The sequence below is a fragment of the Argopecten irradians genome, chromosome 3 (genome assembly GCF_041381155.1).
Source record: "Argopecten irradians isolate NY chromosome 3, Ai_NY, whole genome shotgun sequence".
NCBI lineage: Eukaryota > Metazoa > Mollusca > Bivalvia > Pectinida > Pectinidae > Argopecten > Argopecten irradians.
The window spans coordinates 30791233-30798758 of NC_091136.1; positions in this window are offsets into that span (position 1 = coordinate 30791233).

Consider the following 7526-nt stretch of genomic DNA (forward strand, 5'->3'; position numbering starts at 1 on the left):
ATTGTTTTTGCTGAGTCTTACTTTTCCTGAAAAGAAAAATCAAAACTGATGTCAGGTAAGCTTTATACTTCACATAATATTAACAAAGACGATAAGAGAAGGCCAAGAAGCGTTACTTTCATTTATTTAATTATACATGTTAATGACATATGTCTTATTGATAGGCATAACACTGTTAGTGTAGTCCTAAATATAACTCGTGTCGATATAAATATCCTTCAAAAAATGAAAAATGTCTGAAGAAATAGAATGTCTAGATATTAATAAATTAGCAGTATTTTGCCAGCTGCACGTGCTGGAGAGAGGTAGAGAACACCCACTAGTAACCTACTTGTGTTGCCGTTTGACGTGCATTTAGTTAGCCGCGCGAGCTTTCTGTGGATGTGAGGATGCACGTGGGTACCATAAATTGATATTATCATCTGTATGATATTGGGGTGTCAGCGTCGCGCTACATGCTAGATTCCAGTGTATCCATTGATAGGTTTATTGATGGCCAGAAAACAAAAGATGGGGATCTTTTACACGTGCTTTTCGCATCAAGAGGATTGTTTTGGGGAGGCCAATACACGCTATCAATACGCTGTAGTTGACAGAAGTACGTGCCAAAGCACGTGTTGGAGTATCGGTGGAAGTTACGACTTCGGCACTTCACACACGACGTAGTACATAGTACATAACCACAAAGTTTACTACAATACGAACATACGCGCGCGACATTTACACTCCGCCCGTGCTTACTTCTCACGTGAGCATGTTCCGTCATTTCTGTATCTTGTTAAGACATTTTTGCGTCGTTCCTTCGCCCTCTAGCACGTGCAAATCACATCTCATTCGGTCCAGTCTTCTCCATCCTGTTAATTAAGAAAAAGTGTTTTGTGTTAATTATAATGGCTATGAAAGAAAGACGGCAGAACATCGCGACATGATCCAGTGTATCATTGCACTGGTGGTTTATCTCTCCACTGAAGGCTGGGAACACGACAGACAGTGAATACGCCTTGTTGATGTCACCGTGTATGCCAATTACTTAACACAACATACGTCATAAACTTATGTAACATTTCTTTCATTCCACAATGTCAACAAATTATTAATTTACCAACTAAAAAACTATTTTGCTTACTGCATTTGGCTGATTAGGAATGCTAGCAGCAGAACGTCGATGACCTGTTATAAAAGGTTAAATTTTATAATGAGTATAGTTGGTTGTAACTTTATTAAAATTTTAGAGGAAGCACTTCCTCGTGCCAGCCAACCGTATAATACTGCGAACGACTTTTGACAATTGTTATTTCCAAAATTATTTTGTAAATGGTATACCGCCTATTCCCACACAGGGAAGCGACATGCGTGAGAAATCTGCATCATATATGAGGGTTTAAACTGTGTATAGTGCCAAGTTATAAAAGATCAGTTTGAGTTTATTGTTGCTAATATCATAAAGGCAATACTATTTTCAATACGCCATCGTAATCCAAAATAAGTTGAAGGTATTACGTATTGTCGTTTCTCTGCGAACAGTAGAAGCTGCTGTAATGTCACGTGTCATCACTGACCTCTCAACAACAAAGGTCAAATCTGGAACACGTTAAGTTATTGTCGTCATATAAATCAATTCACTGGCTTCCCGATAGTTATGACAGGTGAACAACTAACAAAATACATGTCAATTTTGTCGATTAACTCTTTCTGTGAATCAAACACGGAAAATACATATTTCAATACAAAGGTTTTTTGGTGATGAAGCGAAATCTGTGAAACGTGTAACAAATCGTTGTGAAATGAAAAAAAAAATAATGAGAGGGAAAAAAGAGAGAAAACCACGTGTAAACAAATGACACCTGCAGTTAGATCTACATAAATATGGAAATTACAACAGTGTTTTAGACAATACCGTTCATGTCGATAAAAATAAAGACATAAAAAATCAACGCTCCAAGTCAGATTCTTGAAATTTTGCCTTCACATTTTAGACAGAAAACAGAAAATACGTGACAAATGACTTTTCCTTCAGAAGGTTTGGGTGCTGGTAGATGTTATGAACACATCGCCTGATGACAAGCGACATGTCCGCTTAATTGGGATCAGTCGAGTTAACTTTCCTTCTGGAGCTGTCAGACGAACATGCGTCCCTGATCAGCCTAGCACTTTCAGACACGTGGCCATCGTGTTCTTGCGCAGTGATACATCGTCAAGGAAACTCGCATGACGTTTCCGCGCCAAAGCTGGGCAGTTATTGGTCAGCTGCTTCTGCGTTATTCACCAAAAATAGGATTTGGTTTATGCAACTTATTTTTAAATCCATTCACAGCATTGACAACGAAAATGAGATATTTATAAAACAATGACATTTTAAAGAACAAATAAAAAAGCAATCATGAGTAATTAACCTATGTCGTTATCAAAATCACCAAATGTTTCAGCGGGTTCGCTGTCTAATATCACTGATAGTCCTTCAATAAATCAATGGGAATGTTTGGCGTTTATGGGCCTTTTAAGCAAACTTTAAAATAAAATCTAAATTATCGAAAAAGATCTAAATACGCTACGAGCACATCTTTTTTTAGAACTCCTTTGTTCCGTTAAATTATGTTTACGTGTCACAGTAAATTTTCTATCACCTTGCAAAGTTCTGATGATTTGAATCGATAATAAAACATACTTACACGAAGTTTGCACTCGGCATTGGTTTTTTTTACAAAATTTAATTGTCCTGACTAATTTCAGTGTTTCTAGGTCAGTCCATCCATTATTGAATGAGAAATACCGAATACTCCTCTTTTTTCACTGGAGAAATTGATTAATTCATTTCCACTAATTATTATCTATAGTATTTGGGGATAAATATAAACAAATACTTCAGAGATGTTTTGAATGCCTAGCGTTGTTTAGAAGACAAAGACAAAACAAATGTGTCGTCTGCACTTTGATTAAGATATAATGATGATTTACATAAACTTTAGTTCTATTTCCCATCGCCGCTCACCACTAGGTAACCTGATGGCGGACGGTTGCCAACAGGGGGCACTCTCTCCTACAGGCTATGTCCCTTATCGCGACAAACCTCGACCGTCCTATAAAATCATCATTAATCTATAAAAGGGCACTAATGTGACAGATTAAAAAAGCAAACACAAATAAACTTCCCTTTTCTGTTTTAATTAATCGCCAATTAAGATGTGCGATGACGCCGACTTTATTGGATCGAGCCGCTGCCGACATTCCTGTGGGAGGGTGTTGTCACCGCCAAACCCTCACGCCGATGATGGCCTACTGATCCCAAGTATCCACGCTTTGTCAACTTGACGTAAGAAAACAATAGACTTTTACTGTAGACTGTAATTATTCTGATACGTAAGTTTCAAAATACTTCTCGTACTTACTGACCATTCCAGACATTCCAGACGTAATCACTTCTCAATTAGGTAGATAGAGTCTTGTCTAGTGTTCAACTTTTTAAAACTGCATGCATTATTTCATTTTTCGGGTGGGAGAAAGATGAAGATACTTGTATTTTTCAGTAACGGTTCTGGTACAGAAGTACATGTACAGCTAAAGGATTTGATAATTCAATAGGAGAACATATCCAAAAGGAAGACTATTTCTAAACCATTGTGTTATGGTGTTGACGTAAGGTTGTGAATGATGCGCCCGTACAAAAATAGGGGTCCGTGTACTCTGTCATAACGATAATTTAATACTCAGCCTCTTAGTGAAAATAATTATGACCGATATGACACTGTCAACGTCATCATATCACATGTACCAAAGGACTAAACCCCGTGTATCAGCATTCCTTTGTTTGCTTCATACGCCAAAAATACTCATCTGTGCTATAATTTTTATTCTTTTGTTCCTGTTCACTGCGATAGTTTACTTCATACCATTTGGTCTGTGCTTATTAGGTTTTTTTTCCCGTTTGTATCGGAATTTTGCAGTTTTCTTTTGTGACCTTTACACTTTCTTTGTATCAGTACTTTTGATGACTTCTAAACTCTTCGTTTGTTTCCGTATCCATTGACGACTTTCAAACTCTTCGTTTGTTTCCGTATCCATTGACGACTTCTAAACTCTTCGTTTGTTTCCGTATCCATTGACGACTTTCAAACTCTTCGTTTGTTTCCGTATCCATTGACGACTTCTAAACTCTTCGTTTGTTTCCGTATCCATTGACGACTTCTTAACTCTTCGTTTGTTTCCGTATCCATTGACGACTTTTAAACTCTTCGTTTGTTTCCGTATCCATTGACGACTTTTAAACTCTTCGTTTGTTTCCGTATCCATTGACGACTTTCAAACTCTTCGTTTGTTTCCGTATCCATTGACGACTTCTTAACTCTTCGTTTGTTTCCGTATCCATTGACGACTTTTAAAATCTTCGTTTGCTTCCGTATCCATTGACGACTTCTAAAATATCTTCGTTTGTATCCGTATCCATTGACGCTTTAAAAACTCTTCGTTTGTTTCCGTATCCATTGACGACTTCTAAACTCTTCGTGTTTTTTTCCCGTATCCATTGACGACTTTTAAACTCTTCGTTTGTTTCCGTATCCATTGACGACTTCTAAAAAATCTTCGTTTGTTTCCGTATCCATTGACGACGTTTAAACTCTTCGTTTGTTTCCGTATCCATTGACGATTTAAAACTCTTTATTTGTGTCTGTACCCATCGACGCTTTAAAAACTCTTCCTTTGTTTCCGTATCCATTGACGATTTAAAACTCTTCATTTGTTTCCGTATCCATTGACGACTCAAAATCATAGTTAATTTCCGTACTTGTACATTTGTCGATTGATGCACATCGTATGGTGTCATTTCGTATATTTCTGTAACCTTTGGCAATTTAAATTGTGTGTTTGTTTCTGTGTCTTTGACGATTTAAACTTTTCGTTTGGCCACATATCACTTAGCCACATATTCTTTAACGACTTAAATCTTCGTTTGTTTCCGTGTCTTCGACGACTTATAATACTCGTTTGTTTCGATTTATACATTTCCGTAAATGTCTCTGAAGAGTTACACTACGGTACCACTGCATTTCTTATGCTGATTGTTTGTTTCCGTATCGTTTTCTCCTGACGCTTCTTTTTCTTCTGTTTCCTAAGACACCGCTTACTAAACGATTTAGATCCGAAGATCATTAGTGTTTTTCACCTCGGACAAATTTTCAGTTTCCCATATTGGGAAGTTCCAGACCCGATGTAATGACTTAACCCTTGGTTCCATCAATTTCTATGTACTTCCATCTTCATATATTAAGTTAATGTAATTAAAATGGTATAAGATGAAGTGTAGCGTGACTGGACCGGTGTGGGTCGATCATCGGCAACAGTTAGACCGACTAGTGTTTGGATTAGTGTTTGTAGGTCCCGAGTTCGAGCCGCGGTGTGGCCGCTACATTGTTATCTCTTGTTACGAAAGTTACTAGCTTTCAAATACCTCCCGCTGTACTTCCATTAATTTGATTTATACGAAGATTCTGAATGACCTGATTAGTGACATTTAACAAAGTCGTTGTTTTAATCACTGGTCGTTCAGTTCTATATGGGGTCTATAAAGACTAGGTCTTCAAGTTCATAAGAGAGATGTCCTGCTGAGTTTGACTGTATCATATTCGGTTTATCTATGTATAGAGCAGTGAAGCATAACTATGTATGTCCCTACTTTACTATAAGGACAATGAAGAAGGTGTGTTACTTAAGAAACTAACAAAACAAAGTAAAATTTCCTTGAAGTAAACAGTCGTTTAAAGAAACATTAAACTTGGTATATACATGTAGTTGGAATTTAAGTACACTTGTAGTTCAATCAATAAAATAGCAACATCGATGAAAATACGTTACATGCTCAAATAAAAGTGTGCCATGTTTTACTATTAGAGCGGTGGTTTTTTTTAGAAAATATCGACATTTACTCTTCATTTATCGTTAATGAAATACATCTCAAGCCTACCACAATGTATCTACTTCCGAAATTCATTTATTTCGTCTGAAAAATATATTTTACAACCGATATTTTAAGTTTCATTTGCCAAAAGAAAAAAAATGCAGTAAGATATTTCTATGACCATAGCTCAAATTGCGTAAAAGTGTTGTTTTTTTAATTGTGTGTATGGTTTTAAAAGTTTGTTTAATCCTTTCACAAAGCGGACCTTTTAAAGTTAAAATGTGAATTTAAGGAACGATAACTCTGGATATTAAAACAAGAGGCCCAGAGGGCCTGTATCGCTCACCTGGTTGGTAATGCCAAGTAATGTTCTGAATACAAGTTCATTGTTTATTTTCTGAAGGAATTTGAATATTAACCTCTAATTCCCGTATTGAGCCCCACTGCTCTAGGGGGTCAAAGCCAAAATTTATACGAATTCTGTTAACCCCAAGGATGTTTCTGGCCAAATTTGGGTGGTACAATCCATGCAGAACTCTAGGACAAGTAGCGATTTTTAGGATTTACCTCTATTTCCCTTAACGGGCCCCGCCCCTCCTGCCCCCCGGGGGTCAGAGCCAAAATTTATACAAGTTCTGGTCCCCTTCCCCCAAGGATGTTTCTGGCCAAATTTGGTTACAATCCATGCAGAACTCTAGGACAAGTAGCAATTTATAGAATTTACCTCTATTTCCCCTATTGGGCCCCGCCCCTCCTGCCCCCCGGGGGTCAGAGCCAAAATTTATACAAGTTCTGGTCCCCTTCCACCAAGGATGTTTCTGGCCAAATTTGGTTACAATCCATGCAGAACTCTAGGACAAGTAGCGATTTATAGAATTTACCTCTATTTCCCCTATTGGGCCCCGCCCCTCCTGCCCCCTTGGGGTCAGAGCCAAAATTTATACAAGTTCTGTTCCCCTTCCCCCAAGGATGTTTGTGGCCAAATTTGGTTACAATCCATGCAGAACTCTAGGACAAGTAGCGATTTATAGAATTTACCTCCATTTCCCCTATTGGGCCCCGCCCCTCCTGCCCCCGAGGGGTCAGAGCCAAAATTTATACAAGTTCTGTTCCCCTTCCCCCAAGGATGTTTCTGGCCAAATTTGGTTACAATCCATGCAGAACTCTAGGACAAGTAGCGATTTATAGAATTTACCTCTATTTCCCCTATTGGGCCCCGCCCCTCCTGCCCCCCGGGGGTCAGAGCCAAAATTTATACAAGTTCTGGTCCCCTTCCCCCAAGGATGTTTCTGGCCAAATTTGGTTACAATCCATGCAGAACTCTAGGACAAGTAGCGATTTATAGAATTTACCTCTATTTCCCCTATTGGGCCCCGCCCCTCCTGCCCCCTTGGGGTCAGAGCCAAAATTTATACAAGTTCTGGTCCCCTTCCCCCAAAATGTTTCTGGCCAAATTTGGTTACAATCCATGCAGAACTCTAGGACAAGTAGCGATTTATAGAATTTACCTCTATTTCCCCTATTGGGCCCCGCCCCTCCTGCCCCCCGGGGGTCAGAGCCAAAATTTATACAAGTTCTGGTCCCCTTCCCCCAAGGATGTTTCTGGCCAAATTTGGTTACAATCCATGCAGAACTC